The 12497-nt window shown below is 32.9% G+C and overlaps 1 protein-coding gene across 1 annotated transcript in view; it reads right to left on the reverse strand.

Moving 5' to 3' along the window:
• Nucleotides 1-12497, reverse strand: part of LOC145944240 (uncharacterized) — a 56459-nt gene that overhangs the window by 39959 nt on the left and 4003 nt on the right. The gene's annotated exons all lie outside the window — the stretch shown is intronic.

The raw sequence follows: 12497 nt of genomic DNA on the forward strand, positions 1-12497 counted from the left end.
AAGCCATTCGAGAAAGACGTCGCAATCCGGGAGATTCTAACAGGAAATCCGTGTTACGAGGTTGACTCCGGAAGAACGGTCATTTAATCTGGAGATGAGACGGAGAAAGAAGCGATCGGGCGGGCGTTTAATTCGGCAAGAAGCCATCGGCGAACACGGCCGAGTAATTGTCGAAAGCGAGAATTGGTCTGGTGACGATCCGTCTCATTCTCATCTCGTGTCGGGCTTCCCTCCCCCCTTCTCTCTCTGTTAATACTAGCTCTTAGAATTAATTATCGCCGTTAAGGATTTGTGGCTGCCTGCTGCCTAATTCTCGGTTTCGTTCGTCTTAAGTGCTTTTGAGAAAATCTCTGTATACATTTTGCCGAAAAAAATCTTACTTCTATTATCTTCAAATGTGCGTCCCTATAATTGTCGTAAAAATAAGTATACCAGGAAAAAATATTGATATATTAAATGTAAAAATAAAAAAGATATAATAAATCTCAAATAAGATGCATTATGTAATCAATTGTTTAATATACTGAGAATTAATTTAAAATATGAGATTAAATGACATTAAAATCAGTCACAGAATATCCTGTTCTGTTTTATATATATATATAAACTATAAGTTAATATTTAAATTTCTTATTATATTTCTCTTTTTTTCACATCAAAGTAAATAATTGTATATTAAATTCTTATAAAAAAATATGATTTGAAGAAAGATATATCAATTACATAAAATTCGCGACTAATCCGTCTACAAGATCAATTCTCTTGGAGAAGATATCGCTAGCACGTAGCTATCTATCGAGTTATCGCCCTGGATTAATATGTACTTAGCGACGATATTCTCGATCTTATAGTTCGAGAGAGGTAGACGAAGTTAATACCTCGGGGATGTACGCGATATATATCCTAAGATTTTATTCAGGAGGTTACTGGTCCCTGTTGTCTTCCGGTCGAGACGCCGCCGCAAACGAGCAGCAACCAACCAGCTAGAACTCCTGCCGGGTTTGCAAAGTCCCACATACATACATACACAACTACCGCGACTTGCCCTATATATTTTGCACGAGAATAAATAAATAATCATTTATATATAAAGACGGGAATCCATAATTCACCTAGAAATCTTTGCAACGTAAATGAAAGAAATACCAGCTTATTTAAAATTTCAATTTCTTAATTTTTATAACGTAATAAAAAGAATGAAAATACTGTCATAATAAAAATTATAATTTGATTTAATTGAAATCTCATCGTTAATTAGATCGTTTTTCTTTTCTCGAAAAATCTTCGAAAAACGAATATTTTTACTAAATTTTCTCTACTCTGATTTCAATAAAGAATATTTTCTTGCATCTATTGCATGAATTGACATAAACGGAATTACGTAACCAATTAATTTTATAGATCGTGAAGAGATGGGACGGTTTAATGATCTAAGTACTGCAGGAGATATGCGGGAGTTAAGATTTTATTCACGACCTTCCGGACGGCTTCCGGCGCGACCGACTCGCTCACCGCCAACAAGCAAGAATACGTGCCAGTAACCACGAGTCTTCCAATTCCCCGAGCAAACCCGCCATCGTCTCCGAGGGGTTGGTTAGGACGACACCAAGGACGGACAAGATGCGAAGCGGAGAGGTCGAGCGAGATAGTAGAAGCGCAACCGGGGACCAGTAACCACTAAACTAGGCGTCTAATAGCTCCTCTCGTCCACCCACGAACAATAGCCCCTGGCGAGCGCCATCGCCTCCCTACGACTCCTCCAGGAATAATACCGTACTCCGTGGACACTCCGGGTACACGTACGGCACTGCGCATAAATTTTCGTTCACACATTTCTTCTTCCTTCCTCCCCTTTCTCGTTTGTCGGAATGCAATTCAGTTTTCGGTGCATGCTCATACTAACTCTTAGATTACAACGTTTTTATTTGTTACATAAAATGAGATGTATATATATTCTCGGACTTACTCTCTCTCTTAAAAATGTCGCTGAAAATATATTTTTTATAAAAATATCATACTTTCTAATTCAATGAATGTGCATATTTTGTATTCTAGTATTCACCAATACTATAAAAAAATTTACATGTGTGTGGATAAAAAAAAAGTTAAAAAATAGATTAGAAAGTATAATTTAAAAAATTAGAAAAAAAGAGAAAAAAATATATTTTTCTAAATTAAACTTATTAAAAAAAAAAAGAATAAGAATAAAAAACTTTATATTTTTATAATAAATTCTTTGTTAAGCGCGAGTCTTGTAATAAAAACGATCGGACAGTCTAAATAAAAATAATTTTGACGAGTTGTGACGAATGAAAAATCAATGCCTTATATGACACATTCCGTATAGGGAAGAGATAACCGGTCGTGTGATATTTCATCGTGTGTCACGTAGCGCTTTAAACGGTTTTCGAAATATCGCAGAACGTTTCCTGAATATATACGGCATGTATGCGCGAACACGGATGCACTATCTGCTCAATAGTTTGAATGCATTACACTTCTGTCGAAGGAATATTAAGCTTTCTTCGATTCTGTAGAAGCAGAATATTTTATTTCAGATCGTTGTGTTTGTATATATACGATAATATTTTGTGCAAAATATTTAAGAATACGTGAATATCAAATATTATATCGATGATATTGCACGTTAATTACATCAATTTTCAACATAATTATTTCAAATTTAATTTGAAATTTATAAGCTCGTATATACATAAAAAGTATTGAAAATATATAGGCCTTAACGAGACTCATATAGTTGATGAAAAAACATTTATTTATTGTTGGATAAAATTAAATATACATTTCACAAGTGTCGAAACGTATCGATTATGTATATTTAATTTCATCCAATAATAAATAAATGTCTTTTCATTAACTATGCGTCTCGTTAAGACCTATATATTTTCAATACTTAATAATTATTTCATTTCGTAAACTCTCATTTCACGTACTTGATCAAATGTTAATATTAATCAAATGAAGTCTGCAAACAGGAACAAATATTACATTGAATATCAAGATGAATACCAAGCATTATCTCAATCTCGACCCGAATAACGCGTAATCACGCCAATTACCTATGTCAATTTGCTATAATCACGGAACGTTTGTTACGTTGCGTCGCAGAGAGTAAGATGCTGCGATATGTGTACAATAATGTTTACGTCAATTAGCGATACATCACTGTGAATAATTAATGTGCACATATAAGGAAATAATAATTGAGCAAATAAAGCCGAGGATCTCCCAGATTGCTATATTCACTATTAAATACGTCGCTGAATAGCAGTATGGATATCAAGTATCGTCTCGATGCCGACAACAATAAGGTATAATCACGCCAATTTGCGGTGTTAATTTCTGTCGTAATTCGCGGAATAACATTCGTCGTGGCGTATTCGGCATGTTGCTACACGCTATATTTGGCGAAGACGCACTTCGACGTCGAGAACGAGAGAAGCGCGACTCCTCTGCAGGTTCGTTGTTCCTGACTGCTGGTGCACACTTTGTTAGACACGTGTCTCTATTCGCAGTTAGTAAATACTAACTAGTTAACTAACCGCGTTTCACAACTTGGCTCGTTCTCTCTCTCTCTCTCTCGTCCTTTCTCTCTCTACGTCTTCGAAACACATGTGTATTCGTCGGCTCGGTACTTGCTGCACGTGTCCTGTACCAATCAAGTGAATTCGTCGTTCCGAGCCAAATCGCCGAACAAATAAGGCGCGTCATCAAAAATCAAGAAGTATTCTCTCGACGTGATAAAAGCGGAACGTGACCTATGTGTTTTATATCTATTTTTGTGATTTTCTTTATTTTCCCTTTAAAAGACTCTCTAACTATAAAATTGTGGTAACTGGACTTTATTTTAAAAGAAAAAATCTGAATTTATACACTGAAAGAATTTTTTCTCTCAGAATTTACCTTGAAAATCATGATAATCGTGGGACAATATGGTATGGAAAGAATTTTACGAGAATTTCTCTGATTAATATTTACACAATAAAAATAATATCTATCACGATAAAATATAAAACATGTTTGATTAATTTTACTAAACTGCATAGTAAAATTAATCAAACATATTTTATATTTTATAGATATTATTATTTTTATTGTGCTAAATATTAAAGAGAAATTCTCCTAAAATTTTTCCCATATCATATTGTCCCACGATTATCATGATTTTCATCAGGGTAAATTCTAAGAGAAAATGTTCTGTGTAGTTTTGACGTTAAGAGTTTGTTAAGATTTTCAATGCAGAAAAAATTAAAAAAAATTTAGCAGGTAATAGCTCCTATTAAGGTTTTGCTAAACGGAAAAATCAATATTAAACGTTTTAAATACTCTGTGGCTGAACTCTGCAAATCTAAAAAGCTTTGTATGATTATTCGCGTAATATTAACTTTGCTAGAAATATTAAAAAATATTGTTTTATTGTATATGTAAAAAAATGAAAAAATTAAAATTCAAAGAAAACTAAAATTCACTGGAAATGTTTAAGGCAGTAAAAATGCAACGTATGTTTCTCTCTCTCTCTCTTTCTTTCTCTCTTTTTCCTCTCTTTCATTTATCTGCCGTCATATATCTGCGCAACTCCCTTATGATGCTGGTTTTTGTGTTATTTAGGATATTCCGAAAGCACGACACATTGCGGTATGAAAAGCCCCCTTAAATTCCGTCCAGAATTTTTTTCCGTGTGTGTTTGGCTCCGGAGTTTAATTAAATTAAATTGCGCATTTTCTTCGTCCTGCGAAACGGTCGCGAGAAAACGGAGACGCGTTTCTCTTTTTTAAATCCATTCTCTGGTTTCGCGTTACCCTGCTGCCGTTGTCCCATCCCTGGTGCACAAACGGTAGCATCAAACAATCAAGAGACTACTTCCATTTAATTCGGTTTGGATAAAGCGCTTCTTGTACCGTCTTCGAAGCAGTCGACGGCGCCTTGTCAATTCATCGCTAGTCGCGTAAAATTAGCCCCGAACGTTTAATTATCCCGGATGCAGTAACTGTACTTTTTTTTCATCGGTTTTTCTATCTTTTTTTTCCTCCGTGTTCCACGGCGAGTATTTATACCTCGTAGATTTAAATTCGATTTACAACGTTTGCGCGCCAGAATTGTCGGGAAGCTAAAACTGTTCGGGCGTCTTCGAAATTCTCCGCCTGGATGAATTATCTTCACATTGGAGAGGATTGTCTTTTATCGATTATATTGCAGCGCGATAATATTTGGAGTGCAAATATTTCTCATTCAAAAATATTTTATTTAAACATTTAATTATTTTACTGTGATGGTACTGTCTAATAATTCTATATAATTAAATATATATTAATTTATAAACCAAATATTTTTATCATTTTTAAAATATTGTGCTTGACCGATAGAATTTATGATTATCTTTCAATATACTTAATTTTTTTAATAATACAGATTTCAGAAGTGTAAAATTTGTATTGCGTTATATTATTATTTCGTATGATGTGTTTGTTGTTCGTGTGATATATTTCGTACATTATTTATTATAATTTTGAGACTTATTAAGAAGAATTTCCGTGGTTTTATATTTATAAACAAAAATAAATGTGAGCTTTCTCAAACGTCATCTGGGCGTTCTAGTTTAACGTCGCTTTTCCTTTCTTCTCGATTTATTACAATTTATATAAGTCGTGTAACACATACACACATACATATATACCGAATTGTTCCTCACACTTTTGTTCTGCTTTTTCATAATTTAGATCGCTGCTTGATTGCCATAACTGCGTTATTAATTTACAGTCAAGCTGGCAGTAACTTTTTTCTCCGCTAAAAATTGCGCGCAGCAATCGATTGATATATCGTGATAACTTTTTTCTCTTGTTCGGCGCCGCACTTTAAATTGTCATTAGCGAGTGCTCGGCTCGTTGTATTTTTATCTCGACTAATTAACTATTTCTACAGAAATAGTTAAGTGCAGAAAAATAATTATGCATTTTATCGTTTTATTTAACTCTTTTTAGTTGTACTAATTGTAAATTAAAAATAAAAAACTTTGTTTAATATCTTTTATATTTTGCTATTATTATATTTTTGTAAAAATAAGAGTTAACACACTTGACTGATTTCGCTCGTCTTCTAAAATAATTGCTCAACAATATATGTATATCTTATTACAGGACCAATCCGGTATGTGTATGTGAGTGTATTTAATGAATAATTAATTAATTAAGATCGTGGTAAGATCACAAAGTGCAAAGAATGAATATTGTTAAATGTGAATGCATTAATGCACTCAGATCATTATAGATATGTATCGATAGCCAAGAACTGTGAAATTATTCGATTATTTAAATGTATTATGTATCATTGCGCTGCAAATATGTTCCATTGTAACAATCAATTCCATTCCACTTGTAATAATCGATTTGGTATCAAAAAGAATAAGGCTGGCAGATTATATGACAGACTTTTAGATATACGATTTTATTTGTTTCAAGGTATTAATGTTATACAAAAGAAAAGTATCATTTGGAGGCGATTCAAGAGATAAATCCCACCTTTAATTGCCTTACATTATAGAAGGAAAGAATGTTTATATCAAATTTTTTATTGTTAGTGTTGAACAATTTTAATGCAATTAATATTCAAAACTGTTTAAATCTATACAAAATGATCAAATCAAACGTCAGCTTAAATGCGCTTTCTGTAGTGAATATTGCAATATATTTTAGTCAGTCATAATCTCTATTGTAATTAAGTAAAAATTAAGAGTATTTTTTACTAGATGTAACGGGAAAATAATATTTGAATATTCTTTTTATAACAAAAATAAAAATAATTTGGTAGAAAAGGTTAAGTATCCTATTTGTTCGAGCCATTGAGAGAAAAAGCAAGACAAGTAGGAAAAGGATTGAAGTGGCGAGAGGGTTGCCCGCTTAGGAATTGAGACATGTTACAACGGCGCACGGAGGCGTGGAAATGAAAGTATTACCAGCAGAAAGCAATTAGGAAAAAGTAGTAGGTGCCTGGGGATTAATTCCGAAAAAGCTCTGGAAACAAGCCGGCAAAACGAGGACGAGAAAAAAATAGCGGACGCGATAGTTTGGATGGAAAAATGGCAAAAATAGTTGTCAAAACCGTTGTTGAGATAGCAAAGAGGCTATTATCTTAATAGACCATGCAAATTGCATCATTAAGAATTGAAAATTTAAAGTTTCTATTGGTTATAAATTAAATAATAAACATGATAAAATATTTATAGGCATATCCAACAAATGACAATATAGAGATATAAAAAATAAGTAAAAAAATACTAATAAGGCAAAATAAATAAAAAATAATAAGTTATGTAAGTACTTTAATAAATAAATTTTCTATTGTTGAAAATATTTTAATATCTTATTTTTAAGTTATTTTATAATTCAAATATTTTATTCAAATATTTTATTTATTGCATTAATGTCAGTATTACAACAATTTGATTAATAATATATAAATGTTCACATTAATAATATATAGATGTAAATATATAATCAGAACAATTATAGCAATCGCCAATAAATTCTACAATTTTATATATTGTATAATTAATTAAATTAAAAAAAAAATTTATATAAGACTCGTGATCAGAAATTTTCAATAAAGGACAACAATATTAGGCAGATTAGGAAAAAGAGAGAGTACTGTGGAGTTGATTTCCAACAGCGGAAGATCAGAGCAGATTGGAAGAGACATTTCGGCAACGATGAAGGAAAGCTTCAGTGAATTCCCGCGCATCTCGAGAGGACTTAATCCTGTCGGAGAGGCTAAGAGGTTAGCGCCTGTAAGTCCGTTTCAGGATTTTATCCTGCTGGAACGCGGCCAAAACCTTCCTCTGCTTGTCCTCCCCGACGACGACAACGATCGTTACAACCTGGGCGAAGTCCTTGCAGGAAGCAAGCGACATTTGCCCGCTTTAAAGCCGACTGACATTTGTTTTCAGGTCAAGAAAAAAGAGAAAGAGAGAAAGAGAGAAAGAGAGAGAAGCTCGACGGCTCTACTCTCTCTATTTTAGTGCATTTCGTCTTGCATTCTTAATTACAGTCTCTTCTTGGTGCCTGGCTATTTTGATGAGAGTAACGTGCAAAGCCAAAGTCTTTCAAGTGATATAAATGATATTTTTTTAACTCGTTGACAATTGTTCATTATAAAAATTAAAAAAATTATTAATTAGTTTTTATTAATTTTTTTTAAATTGGCATGTTTATATTTCAGCTAATTCTGTAAATTCTATTAATTTTGTATCTATATATTGAAGTATTTTTCTCTAAAATAGATTTAAATTTCTTATAAAAATAAACAAAAAAATATTTCATTATTAAAAAATTTTTAAATAAATTGTAAAAGTATGGTAGATATAGATAGCTTTATTTCATTCTTATTAAATTAATTTTCTTCTAGCATCGTAATCTCATCAAATTGTTATCACGTTATAATATTATTATACTTCTAATGCCTAATTTCTAGCGCCTAAAATCGCAATTTTTTTCTCTAAAATCAATGTGAATCAATGTACCCATTTTATTTATAAAGTACCTTAATTATCACTCAACTCTGTGCATCTTTCTGTACGCCTTTCTAGGTAAGTTATTTAATAATATCATTTTTTTTATTCTAACTCGGTTAAAAAATTTCGTCAATCTCCTTTTTCAATTTTCAAAGTTAAAAATAGAATTCGTCTTGAAAGAAGACATTCAGTCAATATCCAGAACACGCATGGAAGCTGTGACAGGCTGAATGCAATTCGAAAAGAAGGATCTAAAGCGTGTTTGCAGAGAGGTCGAAGAAGAGTACTGTTCTTGAAGGAGAGACAAGCGATAAATACTTCCCTCAAAGTTTTGTTTCAGCGCGCGATTCACTCACTCGCGAAACTTCTTCGATGCACCGTGCATTTGCCGTGAATTATTGCGCCTCGCGAGTTTATTTAGGAGCCCGTGAAGAAACATCAGCGATTATCTTTCTCCTTCGTTCGCGCAGTGCCGGATTTCTCAGTGGCGCTTGTTTAGGGCTTTCGCTTGATAATATAAATAACTTTTAAAGAAATTTTTAAAAAGAAAATCTTATTCGTGAAGAAAATAATATAAAGCAATAGAAAAATATGAGAAAAAAAGAGAACTGTGTTCCTATTAAAATATTTATCTTTAATACAATTTTTACTTTTGCGTAATTTTCATTTATTTTACATGAGTTTAATTCTATCATCATTAATCATTACAATACTTATAATGCGTATATTGACAATAAAAAGAGCCAGATTATTTCTCACTTAATAATTAAATTTTTTGAAGATTTTATTTGCCTAGCAATTTTCTAAGCTCGTGCCTTCAGCTTTCTATATCCGTTACTGCGTTCGTAAAATATATTGCAAGCCAGTAAAGATAAGTGATAACGATCGATCAGAAATCCGGCACATTCGTAAATCATCGATGTTCCTTCTCTCTTGCGCGTTCGCGACCTCTCGTTGCCCCTTTATCTCATGCCCTTCAATCTAGACGATACCGTAAGAAACCCATTAACGATTCAGCCCACGTGCCATCTAATCCGCGTGAGTCTGGATATCGAACAATTAATCTAGGAGGAGTACGACAGTCCTTCATCGGTGCTCTTTCGGATTCAAGTACAAAGATGATGGCTGCGAATTCAACTGAATGTTTCGCAAGGTTGATTGTGTAAGTAAAAATTTAAAAAATTCGAAAAAGTAATCAATGCGTATTTTCACGAAATTATAAATTTTCTCTTCACACACATACATCTTTACATATAAATTTTAAATTATTTGAGGCTACTTTATTTCTAATAAGAAAAAGATCAATATTATTCACTTAAAATTAAAATAAAAAATAATAGAAAGCTGTTTTTAAATAAAATATATAATTTTTTAAAATTTCTTTCAGTATATTTTCATGAAATTATACGCTAATTTTCTCTTCACACACATTTTTACATATGAATTTTAAATACTATTTGAGGCTACTTTATTTCTAATAAGAAAAAGATTAATATTATTCACTTAAAATTAAAATAAAAAATAATAGAAAGCTGTTTTTAAATAAAATATGATTTTTTAAATTTCTTCCAGTATATTGAAATCGTCATATAATTTATATATATGGATATGTATATATGTGTATATTATAGGAAGATTTATTCTTTTTACGCATTTCATTGTCAGTATGATTGATAAATTATATATTTAAAATTTAAAAGATTTTTGCATGTTTCTATTATATTTAAGACACTTGCGGCTGACAGATGAATTACTGCTAAGGGGAACAAAGTTCCGAATTTCTTTCGCGGCGTTAATTATATCGAGCGCAATGCTGCTCTGAAAGAAAATAATGCGGAAAAAATCGCGAAACGGACGAAAATGAGAATGAGGCGGAGCTTAATCAACCGAGCGAGTTCGTTATTCTGGAGGACGAAGCGAGCTAGCAGCATGATGGAAAAATGTGCAAGGCAGCATATTTCCGAGCTCGTTCCACTTTCGTCGTGGTCTTTAAAAAAGAATAGAGCGTTCGCCGTTCGCGCGAGAAATGCTCCAAAGAACTTGAAGAAATTCGAGCAAAGCTACCGGAAGGAAGTCTCTGTTAATGGCCGAGAGGTAAAGAGCCTCGCTTGACACGCTCTCTCTCTTTCTCTCTCTTCTCTCTCTTTCTTATTCTCTAGGAACTAATTACGTTAATAGTGTCCGCTATAGATCCTATTGCGGGAATGAGAATGGGAGAAGTTTTGAAGAACTTTATCCAGAAGTGTTGCACTCGTCATCGCTTATGAAAAGAGAGACATGAGCATATCCGTAGAATATCGAAAGCGAAAAGCTTCCGAAAGCGAAGCGCGTCCGAAAAAAGAGAACGGGGAAATAGAAAAGAGTATTAAACAAATAGCGTACGGAGAAAGAAGAGACTCATCGGATTACAATGACTTAATACCGAGAACGCGCAATTTCGTCAAAGGCTCCTCTCTTGCCCGGTTCCGATCTCATTCTTTAATTTCAGAACAATTGGCTCGAGCAAGAGAAGATTCGATCCGATGCTGCAGGGAATGCAACACTATAGAAGAAGTAAAAATCAGAAAAAAGAAAGCAATATTTAGTAGGCTTATTGACCGGATTTTTTAAAATTACTTTTCTTAATATAATGAATAACGAGGTAAAAATCAGCATAAATTCTCATGCAGAGACGTGGTGTTTTTAATATTTGTTTTTCTAAATTAAAAAATTTTTTAAAAGATGTAAGAAACTTTAATTAATTAGTTATTAGAAGTAATAAATATCATAAATTGATATCGTCTAAGAAAAATGCATTTAATACATTTCAATAAATATGTATAATATATGTAAATATATATATGTATATCACAAATGAGTAATATAGTTTATTTATTTTGGAGATATTTTTATATTATACGAGTTTTGTATCATTATAAGTTTTCTCCTATTTCTTAGACCACCTTTTTCGCTCGAATCTAATTAAATTAAACAAAGTAAGAATTGTTATAGCAAAACAGATTACGCGACGCATTTTTTGAGTTAAAAAATTAGCTGTTGGAGAAAAATGAATAAAAGGATCGGGGGTTCTTCTTCAGCGAATTGCAATTGAAAAAATGTGGCAAAAGAGAAAAATAAAGAGAGAAAGAGAGAGAAGTAAGAACACTAGATATCGAAGATATTTTCCCTTCCTCCTTCGTCGCGGATAAAAATAATTTTAAGCTCGGTAGAAAAACAGAACGCGGCTAGGGAGACGGGAAGGAGATGGTTCCCGAGGGACAACGATGGCCAGAAGCGCATCAGACAGGCAAAACTAGCAAAAAAGAAAATTTCATCCCTCCTTTTTTCAGGGATTTAAGAGTTCTTGCCACCGTTTCCACCAGCGCACATGCGTTTTTCTCAAGCGGCGGACGCTTCGATCTTTCTTCTCGTCTATCCGGCTGTTTTAACTGGAAACCCGCGAGCGAATTTCCTTGCCGGGGACCGGCTTCGTTGCACAACGTGCGTTTATTTTTGTTTTTGTTTATGTCGCGGCGCGGATGTACTTCAGAAAATGGATGCTGTGCTCAGCTCGGAAAGAATAACCATTTTTGTGTAACACAAAAGAATTTGCAACTTTTCGAGTTATCTCATACGTAAGTGTAGTATATTAGATTACTTCTTTAAAGTTGACCGAATCAAATCGGCAGAATTAAATCCATCGGATTCATTGAAATGTTTAGTACTCATTTTGTATTAATTTGGATTAATGGTAAAGATACTTTTGTACTCTGTGAAATCGCGTCAGTAGTACCACGTCTTTTTTCTAAAATGGCACATAGTGTAAAATTATCTCTTTATTAATACAAATTAGTACAAAGTGAGTATTAAATATTTCAATGGATCCGATTTAATTTCGCTAATTTGGTCCTATCAGCTTCAAAGAAATTATTAAATTTTTACAATCAAGTTTGTTACCATATATTAAATATTCCAGAGTAATAAAAATTTTGTA

Source organism: Prenolepis imparis, unplaced genomic scaffold (assembly GCF_030444845.1).
Source record: "Prenolepis imparis isolate NDT839.2.m4 unplaced genomic scaffold, iyPreImpa1.0 SCAF_12, whole genome shotgun sequence".
Taxonomy (NCBI): Eukaryota; Metazoa; Arthropoda; class Insecta; order Hymenoptera; family Formicidae; genus Prenolepis; species Prenolepis imparis.